This window comes from Elephas maximus, chromosome 8, assembly GCF_024166365.1.
Source record: "Elephas maximus indicus isolate mEleMax1 chromosome 8, mEleMax1 primary haplotype, whole genome shotgun sequence".
Taxonomy (NCBI): Eukaryota; Metazoa; Chordata; class Mammalia; order Proboscidea; family Elephantidae; genus Elephas; species Elephas maximus.
This window is the reverse complement of record NC_064826.1, coordinates 102,657,854-102,675,260: the sequence shown is the minus strand read 5'-3', so window position 1 is coordinate 102,675,260 and position 17,407 is coordinate 102,657,854.

Below are 17,407 nucleotides of genomic sequence, written 5' to 3'. Positions count from 1 at the left end.
CTCAGCAGTATTAACAGCCTTAATTGGAAAAAAAAATGAAGTTTAAATATATTCCTAACCCTTGTAAAATATTTTAATTTTTCAAAAAGTTAACCAGAAATCATTTATTTACCTGCAACAAGGCCATCCAGGCCCACTAAAAGGCTGGGATTTGCTTTTGCTAGAATTAAATCAAATCATGCAGAAATACTAGTTATATCATCCTAATCAGTATTTTCCAACAAATAGGTCATTGGTCTTACAAAATTTTATCATGTGATCTCCAGCATCCTTTCTATCAACAAGGCCACATTTTCCAACTTTCAGGAAGACTTGGAGTTAGAAAACCAAAAGAGAAAAACTCACTCCTCATTTTTCAAGCTGAAAGGACTAAAGAAAAAACTCAAGCTTCAAGTTGCATTGTTGAAGGATTCTATGGGCAAAATATTGAATGACTCAGAAAGCATCAAAAGAAAACGGAAGGAATACACAGTGTCACTGTACCAAAAAGAATTAGTTGACATTCAACCATTTCAGGAGGTAGCATATGATCAATAACTGATGATATTGAGGGACAAAGTCCAAGCTGCACTGAACGCACTGGTGAAAAACAAGGATCCAGGAATTTATGGAATACTAATTGAGATGTTTCAACAAGCGGATGCAAGGCTCAAAGTGCTCACTCATCTATGCCAAGAAATTTGGAAGACAGCTACCTGGCTAACCAACTGGAAGACATCAATATTTGTGCCCATTCCAAAGAAACGTGATCCAACAGAATGCAGATTTTCAAACAATATAATTAATACCCCATGCAAGTAAAATCTTGCTGAAGATCATTCAAAAACGGCTGCAGCAGTATATTGAGAACTGCCCAAAATTCAAGCAGGATTCAGAAGAGGATGTGGAACAGGTGATATCATTGCTGATGTCAGATAGATTTTGGCTGAAAGCAGAGAATACCAGAAAGATGTTTACCTGTATTTTATTGACTATGCAAAGGCATTCAACTGTGTGGATCATAACAAATTATGGATAACTTTTCAAAGCAAGAGAATTCCAGAACACTTAATTGTGATCATGCAGTACCTGTACACAGAACAAGAAGCAGTCTTTTTAACACGACAAAGGGATACAGCATGGTTTAAAATCAGGAAACGTATGGTGTATCACCATACTTATTTAATCTGTATGCTGAGCAAATAATCAGAGAAGCTGAGCTATATGAAGAAGAATGTGCATCAGGATTGAGGGAAGACTCATTAATAACCTGCAATATGCAGAAGACACAACCTCGTTTGCTGAAAGTGAAGAAGACTTGAAGCACTTACTGATGAAGATCAAAGACTACAGCTTTCAGTATAGATTACATCTCAACATAAAGAAAACAAAAATCCTCACAACTGGACCAATAAGCAGCATCATGATAAACAGAAAATATTGAAATTGTCAAGGATTTCATCTTTCTTGGATCCACCACAATCAACGACTATGGAAGCAGCAACCAAGAAATCAAACAATGCATTGCATTGGTAAAATCTGCTGCAAAGACTTCTTTAAACTGTTAAAAAGCAATGATGTCACTGTAAGGACCAAGGTGCACCTAACCCAGGCCATGGTATTTTCAATCACCTCCTATGCATTCAAAAACTGGACAATGAATAAGGAAGATGGATGAAGAATTAACATATTTGAATTATGATGTCAGCAAAGAATACTGAATATACCATGGACTGCTAGAAGAATGGATACATCTGTCTTGGAAGAAGTACATCCAGAATGCTTCTTAGAAGCAAGGATGGCAAGACTTCATCTCGTGTAGTTTGGACATGTTATCAGGAGGGACCAGTCTCTGGAGAAAGACATCATGCTTGGTAAAGTGGAGGGTAAGTGAAAAAGTGGAAGACCCTCAACAAGATGGATTTGTACAGTGGCTGCAACAATGGGCTCAAACATAGCAACGATTATGGGGATGGCATAGGACCGGGCAGTATTTTGTTCTGCTGTACACAGGGCAGCTGTAAATCAGAGCTGACTAGATGGTACCTAAAACAATCAGGATTTCTGACTGGCAGTTAAATAGGACTTTATTAAATAAAAACAGTGGAAGTTAATTTATGTAGCAGTTACACTTTGGGAGAGAAAAATCTCTCAAAAACATGGAGTTCATGAATTTAAAAAAAAATTACAATCTTTGGTGGTAAAAATTTGGGAACTGTAATATAGGAATGTCAAAGATTGAGATTCTCAAAATATACTGCACACTGCTGCATGCCGAGCATTGTGCTAGCTGTTTTAATGCCTGATCTATCTTTTAATTCTCACTGTGATGTAGATACTGTCATGCTCATTTTATATATGAGAACTGGTAGCTGGGAGCAATCATGTGACTTGCTTGAGACCATGAAGCTTGTCAAATTCAGGTCTTCTGACATTCTGTGATCATAGCACATGCCTACTTAGTTTAGATGAAGTCCTCATTTTCAGCTCTCACTACTTTCTACCTTTTTTTTTTTTTTTGTAGGAACTGACATGGGACTCTTCACTCTCCTCCTGTAGACTAGGCCTGGTAAACTTAGATAGCTTTGGACTGGTTCATGCATTCACTAACTGAAAGAACAGTTACTGAGTGCCAGAAACCCAAATAGGCCCTAGAAGTGAAAACCAAAAAGATATAATCTGGACTTTATCAAAATTAAAAACTTTTGTGCATCAAAATACATTGTTAAGGAAGTGAAAAGACAACCTACAGAATGGGAAAAAATATTTGCAAATCATATATCTGATAAGGGTCTAGTATCCAGAATACATAAAGAACTCCTACAACGCAACAACAAAAAGACAAACAACCCAATTAAAAACATGAGTAAAGAACTTAAATAGACATTTCTCCAAAGAAGATAAACAAATGGCCAACAAACATGTGAAAAAATGTTCAACATTACGAGTCATTAGGGAAATACAAATCAAAGCCACAGTGAAACACGATTTCACAGCCACTAGGATGGCTATTACGAAAAAAAATGGAAAATAACATGTGTTGGTGAGCATGTGGAGAAATTTTAACACTCGTGCTTTGCTGGTGGGAATGTGAAATGGTACAGCTGCTGTGGAAAACTGTTTGGGGGTTCTTCAAAAAGTAAACATACAATAACCTTATGACTCAGAAATTCCACTCCTAGATATACTCAAAAGAACTGAAAGGAGAGACAGAAGCATAGGAAGGGGTACTTATAATAGACAAGCGAGGCAGGAAAAGTTCCCGAAGCTTGTGTTCATTGTAATGAACTAGTAGGGGCCAACAAGATGAAATGACTTCATCATTTTAGTGAAAAGCAATGAGCATGTGGGAATACACCAAGGATTAATGAAATATCTAGAATAGGCAAGTGTATACAAATCTACCAACTGTCAGTTTGTTATACTGTGGTGGCTTAAGTTTTGCTATGACAATGGAAGCTATCCCACCAGTATTTCAAATATCATCTGGGTCACCCATGGTGGACAGGTTTCAGTGGAGCTTCCAGACTAAGGCAGACTAAGAAGAAAGGCCTGGCTATCTACTTCAAAAACTTGCCAAGGAAAACCCTATGGATCACAATACAATATTGTCCAGTATAGTGCCGGATGATGAGACCCCTAGGTTGGAAAACAAAAAACTAAACCCACTGCAGTTGACTCGATTCTGACTCATAGCGACCTTATAGGATAGAGTAGAACTGCCCCATAGGGTTTCCAAGGAGCATCTGCTGGATCTGAACTGCCAATCTTTTGGTTAGCAGCTGAACTGTGAACCACTACAACACCAGGGTTTCCAAGGCACTCAAAATACACAGCGGTTGCAACAATGGACTCCAGCACACCAACCACTGTGAAGATGGAGCAGGACCGGGCAACAGTTCTTTCTGTTGTACACAGAACTGACGCAAGTCAGAGCCAAGTCAACAGCAACTGACATTCAACCCTAAGGTTATCAGTGGTTACCAGGGGTGGGCACGAGGGAGGGGGGAAGGGGACTCATACTTGAAGATAATGAGCTTATTTTAAAGGTGATGGCAAAATTTGGACACAGATATTGGTGATTGTTGTACAACATGATGAACACAATGTCACTGAATTGTACAGGTGAAGAATGTTGAAATGGTAACTTTTGTTACATATATGTTTACCGCAATGAAAATAAATAAATAACCATGCCACATTATAACCAGTACCAAGTGGTTGGGAGTGGCTGGAACAAAGCCAACAAGGTGGAAGACACAATTATGTGTGTTAAAATAAATGGTTTAAATTTATACTTAAAGCTGTGGAGTGTCCCTGAAAAACCTAGGCAGGGAAATGGAATAATCAAAACTTTTTGATGGTACCAACTTATTTTTATTTTAATTAGCATTAAATTTAGCACCCTTGAAGTTATAGTCCTCCTACAACAGCCAAGAAATGTTCCGTATTTCTACTCTCCAATATTCTGCACAAGTCTAGTAAAATAATTCAACACCAAATTTTGGAAATGATCAGATTATGTTAAGATCTTAAATAAAGCACTGATTCAATGCAACAAGTATTTGTTCAGCACCTCTATTTAGAAGGCCCTGTACCAGGGCATTTAATTGCATAATACTTCAATAGAGTAAGCCCTGAATATCAGATCATCCAAAACAAAAAAAATTGTTCACTAACAGAATTGCTGCAGTACTTTAAAAGGTAAACTTATCTAATGCAGTTGATTTTATTTATGAAGATTTAGCATAATCAACTTTTTAGGAATGCTTTTACTAGAACCACATCGGCGTACGCTTACTTTACATTTTTCAAAAAGCAATTTAAAAGTTGTCATCGGCTTCTTTCCAAACTACTTTTTTCCCTTCTCTGCTGATCTTTTTTTTTCTTACTATAAAATTACACTCAATTCAATATCTCTTTCTTTGACCTCTCTTTTTTCTTCGTCCGCCTAGTCATTCTATCTACTTGTGACTTGCCCAGTTTGAGGTCAGTCCCCTTCTCTGGCATCCCCTAGGACCCTATACAGACAGTTATCCTGTCACCTCGCACACACTATTTAAACCATTGGTTTACTTGTTTGCTTTCCAAATTAGACCATGAGCTCCTCCGGATCCAAGACCTCTTCTTCCATCTCTGTATCTGCAGGACCAGTGAACTCAGTTGGCATCCCAAAAAATGGTGGTGACAAAAGCACAGGGGAGAGGAATAAAATGTATTTTATTCCTATTTTCTCCATCCTTTCTGTTTTCCTTCATCCTCATTTCATTTCTTCCTATTATTTCTCCCCAACCACTAATATGTCATCGTTATCCTCCCCTTCTTAGTTTCAACACACATCACGACTGTCGATCTCTCTCCTGAGGTCCTAACAATTGCAGAAACGCTGAGCCAGTGTGTGAGGAACACGGGTTTGAGAGCGTGCTGCTTCTTCCCACTGCAAAGAGCAGGTTTGTTATAACAAGCCGTGGATTAGCCCTTTTATGTCCCCCATTTTGTGTTAACTGGGGACTTTCAACATGCTTCAGCATTGCCGGGCTTTCAGTCTTAGCAGCTGGGTAAACAGACTTCTGCAACACCATGGATAAAATGGCAAGCTCAAGGGGAAAGTCTTTCACCTTTAAATTTAAAAAGCAAAAAAAAAAAAAAAAAAGAGAGAGAGAGAAAGAAAGAAAGGCTTGCTCTTGGCCGCAGTTGGGGCATAGTTACACCTGAGAGCACTTCAGGGGACTAGTGTGTGTGCTGGCTGTGGAAAACTCAGCTGATGACAAAAACATGTAGCTGCCTTCCTGACTGAGGCTGACAGCTCTCAGAGAGGAGCATCAAACTATATTTTAGCAAGAATAACAAAGAAGCAATGTAAGTGACTGACATTCCTAGTAAAAAACATTGCCGTTGAGTAAATTCCAACTCATACAGACCCTGTGGGACAGAAGAGGACTGCCCTACGGTGTGTCCAAAGAGCAGCTGGTGGATTTGAACTGCCAACCTTTTTGTTTGCAGCAGAGCTTTTAACCACTGCACCACCAGGGCTCTGACATTCCTAGTAGTCACCCTCAAAACGGGCTACAGATTTCATAGAACACAAAGGAAATCACCGGACTCTAAAAAATTTAAATGAATACTTATCATGGACAAGGAAACACTCAAAAAGTACTCAAGAGAAAAACACTTTGGAAGGGAGCTTTTGAAACACAAGAGGAAGTCCATGTGTATACTTAGGAGAACAGACTTTGTAAAAATGTGTAAGTGCCTTTGGATATCAAATCGGGTGTAAGGGGTAAGGGTTTTTCAAATTAATTCAGTGAGTTCATCATTCCTAAATTAAAAATGCAGAGCTTTTTTTTTTTTTTTTTAACTGCCTGGAGTGAAAATTCAGTTTCACAAAACCTCTACAGCTTTTACATATTTTGAAGATTTTCTAAAATTATACAGGTTGAGGGAGCATTAAGGGACAGTACACATGATGTAATGTTTAATTGCAAACCACAGTCATAAACGTGATATACTCACATAGTAATGTAGTTACTGTTACTAAAAATAACCTTTAATATAGAAATGATTGGCAAATCACAATAAAAAAATCTAGCATGTATATCAATGTGCTCAAAAAGAGACAATAAATTATTAACAGGCACAGCCTGTAGCAGCAAAAGCAAGGAAAAAAAAAAAAGATTTCATGAACAATATGAAAAACTAATTTCTTAAACTCATCAAAATGTTTTTAATGGAAGGATTCTTTAAAAACATGTTTTCTAGAAAGTCTACTGGGGTTAACCTAATGAAAGTTCTAGGAGGGAATTTTTTTTAATATATACCCAATACTCAGAACAGTGACTGGCACATAGTAGTTGTTCAATAAATATGTGAGAGAAGAATGAATGAATGAATGAATGGGAAACATATACCATTTAAACTCTTGAGTCCCTCTAGTTTCCTCAGGTGAGAAAGGTGGTCATGGTGACTCCAAGTTGCTAGAATAACTATTAGCTCCCTAACAAGTATTCCCTTCAAGACATCTCTTAAAGTTAGATAGAAAATAGAAGTAGTTGATAAGCAAACTCATTTTATGACCTCCCTCCCCCCAAAAAAATCCTTTTATTCCACAAGTTTAAGAAAGTACTTCATCATAGAGGTTATGGCGACTTTTAGAACATGACTTGCCTGCCCCCTCCTCTCACTCTCTCTGAAGACAGCTACAACCACTCCCCCCTCTTGCTCACTGGGCTCCAGTCACTCCATCCTCTTTGCCACTCCTTAAACTCTACAACGACACACCCTCTGCCCACAATGCTTCTCCCCAGATTTTTGCCTGCCTCTCTCATTTCCTTGCAGGTCTCTGCTGAAATGTCACTTTATCAGAAAGACCCTCCCTGACCATCCTAAATGAAATAGCCACATTCACACCCAGCACTTGGCACTACTCATTTCCTTGCCCTGCAGGATTGTTCACCAATTTACTTTGTTTCATTCACTTCTCTATTTCCAGCACTTGCAATAGTGCCTACTACATGGTAAGGGCTCAATACATATTTATTGAATAAATAAAAAAACAAGGACACAATAGTATTTCATGTGACACTTCTGGGAGGCAATATGACATGCTGCGAAACTGATGGCCTTTTGAATCCCATTTCTAATCATTCACTATGTGCCTGACCTTGAGATTAACCTCCCTAAACTTCAGATTTTCATTTATAAAATGAGAATAATAATGTTTATCTGGCATGTATTTGGCATCTAATAAGTGCTAGTTCTGCTCCTTCCTTTCCGCCTGTGTCCTTTTTTGGTTGGGGGCTAAATGTGCTGCATTGTTAGAAAACAAACTTCAGTTGATTCAAAAGTTCTGAGTTAGCTGCGAAATGTAAGGAATGATGTGTTGAGCAAGACCAAAAGTTGAGCGGAACCCTAGGCAATATTCCCAACAACAATTAACGTTCACCATGTTTGTGTTTGATAACTGATGGCACAAAAAGGACACCTTCTTTCCTGAAGGCGCCGTCATCTGACGGGAAACTGAAAAGAGGTATTCGAGGATGGTTTCACGTAGACACGGAGCTGTCTTAAAGCATGACTATGTTTTAGAATAATGGTTAGTCTGGGAAGCATTCCAGAGAGGGAACAAAAATAACCAAAAGGCAGTGTGGCTGCAGCAAGGGCTTTATATTGAAGCATATTAGAAGAAAAGGTAGAGAGGAAAGGTGAAGTCAGATTGTGGAAGGACCTGGATGTCAGATTGAAGAGACTAGATTTAATCCTGTAGTTAACAGGACGGCACTAAGTTTTTGTGTTGGCAAAACATAAATCATATAATGAAAATGATAAATGTTAAACATTCATAGAGGCTTCTCAAAGCCAAGTACTAAACAGTACTGATGAATCCAGTAACATTTGTGCAGAGAAACAATTGACAAGATTATAAATGAGAGTGAATCAATATCCTAATCTTCCCTGGTCATCAGTTTGATCCATCATGGAGGAGGGGACACTTGAGCTGTAAGAGACTGAAGAGTTGCAAACCACAAGAGAGCACCCAAAAATGTCAACACTAGCCTAACAGAATATGAAATCTGGCCTCTAACCAATCATCTGTGGTCTAGGGTTTAACAATACCTAAGATGATGTGTTTTTTAAGATGATGTGACTTCCTTATCAAATTCCCTCTCTTAAGACTACCTCTAGTCTCTTCCTTGTGGTTTGATTCCTTATTCCTTCTTAAGTCTGAATAAAAACATAACTTCATGGGCTCCAAAATGCTGAAACTCCTACTTCTGTGTATAGAAAAGTAGAAAGCAGTGACAGATTGTTTAATTTACCCCAGAGAGGGAAAATGGAAATCAACCTGTTATAGATGTTACTGAAAGTCTTTCTACAGCAGAATGCTTTAACAGAACTTAGCAAGGAATAAAATTTTCAGGATCTAGGAAACCAATGACTTAACTTTGTGGTTCCCAAAGTTATAAAGGTATCGGCAGCTGAATAACAAGATGACACTTATATCTGCCTAGGTTTTGTATTTTTCTTGGGATCCACTCTTCTCACAGCATGGATATGATTTATTTAGACTCTCAAAGAGCTTTTGATAAAGTTTCTCACAAGAGGCTATTATTGAAAGTTGGTAACCATGGTGTGAAAGGAAAAAATCATATCAATGAATTAAATGAATTAAAAACCGCTTGAGAGACAGAGAGGCAAAAAGCAGAAATAAATGACCGATTCTCATGTGGAGAAAGGTTAATGATTGAGGGCTCTGGGGATTTGTGGTAGAATCAGAGTTATATTTAACTAATGACCAGAAAAAGGGAGCCCAATTCTCATTCGCCTCCATTCTCTGCCTATCAGTCCCATACACAGAGTAGCTATTGACTGGAAGGGCATCTGGCACATGGAGAAGATAGGTGCAGCACAGAGAAGTGCTTACAAATTCAGAAAACAGCCAACAGATAAGTGAACATTGACCCAGAAATACATATAAAACCCATTCCCCAAATAAAAAGGGGACAGAAATAAAAACTACCTTAGCAGAGCTTTATTTTCTTAAAACTTCAAAATATACTACATAAAAACACATGGGGCTTTTTAAAATGAAAAGATATACTATTAACACAAAAGCATCTAATTTATTGGCAGAACGAGAGCAAATTTTCATTACTAAAAAAGGCGTTTTGATTTGTGAAAACCACAAAGCCTATTTTTATAGATTCAGAAGAAATCTGAAAGAAGACAAAAGTGAAACTTACAGGAAAGAGTACAAATTATTACTCTTTTTTTGAGGCAGACTAGAAAAAAAAAAAGGGTACAGGTTTTAACAAAAGCATAACCTGACATGAACAGAATAATTTGGAAACCAAATACTTTAACATTTATCCTATATGACCCATAACTTAATCTGGCATTTTCAGTGACTTTGAATTATCATCATAACAAACATTCACAGGAGGAGCTTGGAAAAGACAATAAACTCGACTTAACCTCCCTTTGCCTCATATTAACTGTGAAATGAGGATAGTAGTACTTACCACACAGGATTGTTGTAAGGGTTAAATGAGGCAATATATGTAGCACATTTAATGAAGCAAAAGTATAATGATAATAATAGTATTATTATTATTATCACTTAAGATATACTAAACACAAACAATTACATGCCATAAATAAGTAACCCAGTTCAGGCGATTGTGGCTTTTTTAGTTTTATCATAGTTATGACTCAGTATTGAATACCAAACCGAACCTGTTGCCATCCAGTTGATTCCAACTCAGCAACCCTACAGGACAGAGTAGAGCTGCCCCATAGGGTTTCCAAGGAGTGGCCAGTGGATTCAAACTGTCAACTTTTTTGGTTAGAACATGTAAAATGCTTTTGAACAAAGAAAAAAAACAACTTTGTAAAATAGAAGAAAATTATAGTTGTTCTAAATAAGCCAAAGATATCAAACACCACATAAATGCTTATCACATATTAATTCATAAATGTATAAATATTAGATCCAAACTTACCATGCAGATAGTATTTTAATAAGCTCCTTTCTATTCTGTACACGAAGGTGGTTAGTTTTATACTTGGAGTCAACAATAAATTCAGGCAAATTTGGGATCTAAAAGAGAAAAATAATTTTAAAATATAACTCACAAATGTTTCATGTATTTGCTTATTTGGTACTATTGTTCAGGGCCTACCACACACTCTCATAACCATTCCTTGGTAGTCTTTACACCTCTCAACAAAGGCATATAGAAGGAAAGATCATACAATTAGGATGGATCATGCCAGTGACTGGTTTTGTCACTTATATATAGGAGGTCTTCACTAGGTTTAAGCACATATGTAAGCATAGAAGAGTAATCAGAACCCATTAAGTGTTGTGCCCATATATGACCATATCGGAAAAGAGCTATCTGACCCCATTATAAGTCTTATCTAGAAGAAGTAGTCCCTAGGTGGTGGAAATGGTTAATGCACTTGGCTGCTAACCAAAGGTTAGGAGTTTGAGTCCAACTAGAGGTACCTCACAAGAAAGGCCTGATGATCTACTTCCAAAAAATCAGCCACTGAAAGCCGTATGTAGCACAGTCCTACTCTGACACACACAGGCTCACCACAAGTCAGAGCCTATGGCAACTGATTTGGTTTTGGTTTTAGAGGAAGTAGGAAGAGAGGTAAAAATAGGGTCAAACTGAACTACTTCAGACAACCAACATCATAAGTGCATGTGTATGCACTTAAATGAAGCTCAAAATCAACATATATCTTATAGGTACATTCATTTATTTGTTCCACATGTAAATAAAATAATATTATCTGTCCCAATAGTCCTATCCAGGATGTTTGGACAAGGTGCTAAAATAAAGTGAAAGCATATACATTTACCCCAAATGCTCACCACTGAAACGATGTCAAATTAAAAGATAGTCCTCCCATAGAAGTGTCATGATTTTTCTTTACTATGTCTCCCTGAAGGAATAACAAAGAGAAATGCTTTCATATATTTTCTCTTTTGCTCCTCCTCAATAAAGGGAAAAATCTATCTCGCAATTCCCTTCAGAGATCGTGCAGTTTTCACAAGACCGTAAGGAAAGTACCAAGTGGATTTGGAATGGAAATGGAGTTTTAAAAAGAATGTGTGGAGGCAGTGTTTGGCAGTAGTGTTGGAAAGTCAGAAGGAGCACTTACGGGGTAGGGGCAGGCAATGTGGCCTAAGGAAAGCTTCCCCACCTCTATTAACATATTTGCTTTAAACATTTAATGGTTCCATTTGTTTCCCACAGCTTAAATAAAATCAAGCCATTCATCATCTCTATAAAGGAGACAGAAGTGAAGAACGTTCCCTGGAGGAAAGAGACCCTCTCAATGGTGTGATTTCTCCTCCACGTACTTCACTTAGGTATCCACATCCTTTGGGACTAATAAAGACAGCACTACCCCCCTGGATGTTAAAAAGTGATACCACATACAGTGCCATTTCTAAAACAAACACCCCATCAACAACCTGATTCAAGAATTGATCTCAAAGTTTGTCCGGGAATCAGAAACTTTGCCTCCCTAAGAATGAATAAGTCATCTCAAGTAAAAGCAAGTGTCTTCACTAAATCACAGATTAAGATTATAAATCTGGCCTCACCCTGAACACACTACGAGCTACATAAAAAAACTACTGAGTGACTGCACTCCAGGGTAACTGGGAATCCCTCATGTGCCCTTCTCTGTATTTGACTTATTAGACCTCTTCTCTGCAAGTTAGTGTGAAGTAGCAGGTCAAAGTAGTTATCCTTCTGTCTTCAGCTACGACAGCATCCAAACTGTTTCTAGAGAGACTCCTTCAAGTGCTACGATCGTAAGGTTTTTCTTTGGATGATTGAAAAGAGTGCTTCCTAGAATAAAATCAAATAATATACATGAATGCGGAAACCCTGGTGGCATAGTGGTTAAATGCTACAGCTGCTAACCAAAGGGTCGGCAGTTCGAATCCGCCAGGCGCTCCTTGGAAACTCTATGGGGCAGTTCTACTCTGTCCTATAGGGTCGCTATGAGTTGGAATCGACTCGACGGCACTGGGTTTGGTTTTTGGTTTTGGTATACACGAATGCACTTGATATATTACGCACTAAACAAATGTAAACTCATCCAACTAGGTACTATTTCCCCCAAAATAAATAATAAAGCATAGGCTCGTTTAAAACAGAAGGAGGGAAGGTGGGAGGAAGTGACAGAGAAAGGGAAAGAGCGAGCGAGGAAGGGAAGACTCTAAGAAAAATGAAGAGACACAATAACAGAAACTGCAAAGTGTTTTAATACCCCTGTGTTCCAATGGCTCCCCATCTCCCTTAGAGAAAAAGCCAAACTCCTTATGATGATCCAAAAAGTTCTACACAATATGGCCCCGTTACAGCAACTAAGCAACAACAACCAACTACTGTGTAACATTTCCTGCTTCTCCTTTGTTCATCCTGCTGCGGCTACACTGGCTTCTTGCTGTTCCAGGGATATGTCTATCACACTTCTCCTTCTGAGTTTTGCACTGGCTATTTCCTTTGCCTGAAACATCTTCCACCAGATCTCCACTTGGCTAACCCCTTATCTCCTTCACTGAGTTGGCTTAAATTTACCCCCATCATAGCCAGCTCTACTCCACCCAACCCATTACTCCCTTGTTCCTCCTTCCTCTGCTCTATTTCTTCCGTAACCCTATCACCTTCTGGGAGTCCCTGGGTGGTGCACATACTTAACATGTTCGGCTGCTAAACAAAAGGTTGGAAATTCTCACTCACAGGTGCCTTGGAAGAAAGCCCTAACAATCTAATTTGGAAAAAAATCAGCCATTGAAAACGCTAGGGCGCACAGTTCTACTGTGAGACACATGGGGTTACCATGAGTTGAAGTTGACCCGCCAGCAAATGGTATCACCTCCTAACATATTTATTATATTTATTGTTTGTCTGTCTGTCCTGCTAGAAGGTATGTTCCCAATGGTCAGGGCACATTTTGTTCGCTGGTGTACCTCAAGTGCTGAGAAAATATCTGTTGATGGCTGATCAACCCACATAAAAAAAAAATTTGAACACTTTGAGGTATATGGCCTTCCGGACATTATTCTATGTATAGACCTTATTCCACCAATTCTAAAATGACTTTTCAAAAAATTATTAATTGAGGTGAAATTCACATAACATAAAATAAACCATTTTAAAGTGAACAATTCTGTGGCATTTAGTACATTCTCAATATTGTAAAACCACGTCTATTGATGGTGAGTGGAGGAACCCCCGAGACTATGGCCCTTGGACACCCTGCTAACTCAGAACTGTAGCCACTTCCCAAGTCCTCCTTTCAGCCATAGATTAGACAGGTTTATAAAACAAACAATAACACAGGTGAGGAATGTGCCAGAATATTTCCATTGCTCCAAAGCGAAAGCCCTTTACCCATAAAGCAAAAGCCCTTTACCCATAAAGCAGCTTCTCCCCATTCCCCCTTCCCTGCCCACCAATGTGCTTTCTATCTCTATGGATTTACCTATTCTGGATATTTCATATAAATAAGACCATACAATACATGACCTTTTGTGTATGGCTTCTTTACCTCAGCATAAATTTTTTTTAACTTTATTGTGTATTAAATGAAAGATTAAAGCAAAATGAGTTTTTCATTCAAAAATTATACATAAATTGTTTTGCGACATTAGCTGCAATCCATGCAATGTGTCAGCATTCTCCCCCTTTCCGATTCCACCCTGAGTTCTCCACGGCCATTCATTCAGTTTTCCTATCCCTTCTTGCCTTCTCGTCTTTGCTTTCGGACAGGTGTTGCCCATTTGGATACCTACTTGATTGAACTAAGAAGCACATTCCTTACCTGTGTTATTGTTTGTTTTATAAACCTGTCTAATCTATGGCTGAAAGGAGGACTTGGGAAGTGGCTACAGTTCTGAGTTAGCAGGGTGTCCAGGGGCCATAGTCTTGGGAGTCCCTCCACTCACCATCAGACCAGTAAGTCTGGTCTTCTTTTGTGAACTTGAATTTTGTTCTACAATTTTCTCCAGCTCTGTCCAGGACCCTCTATTGTGATTTCTGTCAGAGCAGTTGGCGGTGGTAGCCAGGCACCATCTAGTTATTCTGGGCTCAGGCTGGCCGAGTGTGTGGTTCATGTGGTCCATTAGTCCTTCGGACTAATATTTGCCTTCTGTCTTTGGTTTTCTTCATTCTCCTTATCTCTGAACGTGATGAGATCAATAAATGTATCATAAATGGCCACTCACAAGCTTTTAAGACCCTAGATGCTACTCACGAAAGTGGGATGTAGAACATTTTCTTTATGAACTATGTTATGCCGACTGACCTAGACGTCCCCCAAGACCATGGTCCCTCCATAACCCAGTCCCTCAAGGTGTTTGGACGTGTTTAGGAAGCTCCTATGACTTTGCTTGGTCCTGTTGTGCTGGCTTCCCCCATGTTGTGTGTTGTCTTTTCCTTCACCAAAGTTAAAACTTTCCTATTACCTAGTTAGTGATTTCCCCTTCCTCCTCTCCCACATAACCATCCAAGATTGCTTTTTTCAGTGTGTAAACCTTTTCTTTGGTTTTTATAATAGTGGTCTCATACAATATTTATCCTTTTGTGATTGACTTATTTTACTCAGTATAATCCCCTCCAGATTCATCCATGTTGTGAGATGTTTCACAGATTTGATTCGTCATTGTTCTTCATCCTTGAGTAATATGCCATTGTGTGTATGTACCTCGGTTTGTTTATCCATTCATTTGTTGATGGGCATTTAGGTTGTTTCCATTTTATGCTATTGTGAATAATGCTACAATGAACATGGGTATGCATATGTGTATTTGCGTGATGGCTCTTATTTCTCTAGGAAATACTCCTAGGAGTGGGATTGCTAGATCACATGGTATTTCTATTTCTAGCTTTTTAAGGAGGTGCCATATTGTTTTCCATAGTGGTTGTACCACTTTACACTTCCATCAGCAGTGCATAAGAATTCCAATCTCACAGCAACCTCTCCAACATTTGTTATTTTGTGTATTTTAGATTAGTGTCAGTAATGTCGGGGTGCGACGGTATCTCATTGTAGTTTGATTTGAATTTCTCTAATGGCTAATGATGGAAAGAAACCCTGGTGGCGTAGTGGTTAAGTGCTATGGCTGCTAACCAGAAGGTTGGCAGTTCAAGTCCTCCAGGCGTTCCTTGGAAACTCTATGGGGCAGTTCTACTCTGACCTATAGTGTCACTATGAGTCGGAATCAACTCGACAGGAACAGGTTTTGTTTTTTGTTGTTGTTGTTTAATGGCTAATGATCACAAGCATTTCCTCATGTGTCTGCTAGTTGCCTGAATGTCTTCTTTGGAAGTGCCTGTTCATATCTTTTGACCATTTTTTAAGTGGGTTATTTGTCTTTGCTATTGAGGTGTTGAAGTATTCTATACATTTTAGAGATTAGACCCCGTTGGATACGTTGTAGTTCAAAAAATTTTTCCCAGTCTGTAGGTTCCTTTTATTTTTTTGGTGAACTCTTTTGATGAGCATCTGTTTAATTTTTAGGAGAGCCCAGTTATCTAGTTTATTTTCTGGTGTCTGTGCATTGTTAATTATGGTTTATATTCTCTTTATGCCATGTATTAAAGCACCTAGTGTTTTCCTAATTTTTATTCCATGATCTTTATTGTTTTAGGTTTTATATTTAGGTTTTTGATCCATTTTGAGTTACTTTTTGTGTATAGTGTTAGATACGGGTCTTGTTTCATTTTTTTACAGATGGATATCCAGTTTTGCCAGTACCACTTGTTAAAAACACTGTCTTTTCCCTGTTGAATGGACTTTGGTCCTTTGTCAAAGATCAGCTGACCATAAACCTCTAACCCATTGCTGTTGAGTTGATTCTGACTCATAGCAACAGCTGACCATAGGAGGATGAATTTATGCCTGGATTCTCAAATCTGTTCCATTGGTCTATGTGTCTGTCATTCTACAAGTACCAGCCTGTTTTGACTACCTACCATGGCTGTATACTAGGTTCTGAGATCAGGTAGTGTGAGTCCTCCTACTTAGTAGTGCTTTTCTTATCCAGGGCCTGTTTCCTTTCCATGTAAAGATTGTGATTATTTTTTCCATCTTGTTAAAGAATGCTGATGGTATTTGGATCAAGATTGCATTATATCTGTAGATCACTTTGGGTAGGATTAAATTTTCACAATATTGAGTCTTCCTATTCATAAATATGGTATGTTTTTCCATTTATGTAGGTCTCTTTTGGTTTCTTGCAGTAGTGTTTCATAGTTTTCTTTGTATACATCTTTTAGGTCCCTGCTTAGATTTATCCCTAAGTATTTTATTTTTTTTAGGGTTTATTATAAATGGTATTGTTTTCCTGATTTCCTTTTCATCATTCTCTTTATTGGCATATAGGAATCCAACCGACTTTTGTATGTTTATCTTGTATCCTTCTATTCTGCTGAATCTTTCTATTAATTCCAGTAGTTTTCTCATGGAGTCTTTTGGGTTTTCCATGTATAGTATCATATTATCTTCAAATAGGGACACTTTACCTTCTTCATTACCAGTTTGGATGTCTTTTATTTCTTTTTCTTGCCTTATTGCGCTAGGTAGAACTTGCAGCACAATGTTAAATAGGAATGGTGATAAAAGGCATCCTTGTCTTGTTCCTGTTCTCAAGAGTAATGTCTTCGGCCTCTCTCCATTACTCCATTAAGAGTGATGTTGGCTGTTGGTTTTGTAGAGATGCCCTTTATTATATTGAGAAATTTCCCTTCTATACCTATTTTATTTAGAATTTTTATCAGGAATGGGCACTGGGCTTTATCAAATACCTTTTCTGTGTCAATTGAGACAATCATGTGATTTTTTTGTTCTATCTATGTGGTAGATTATATTGACTGATCTTCTAATGCTGAACCATCCT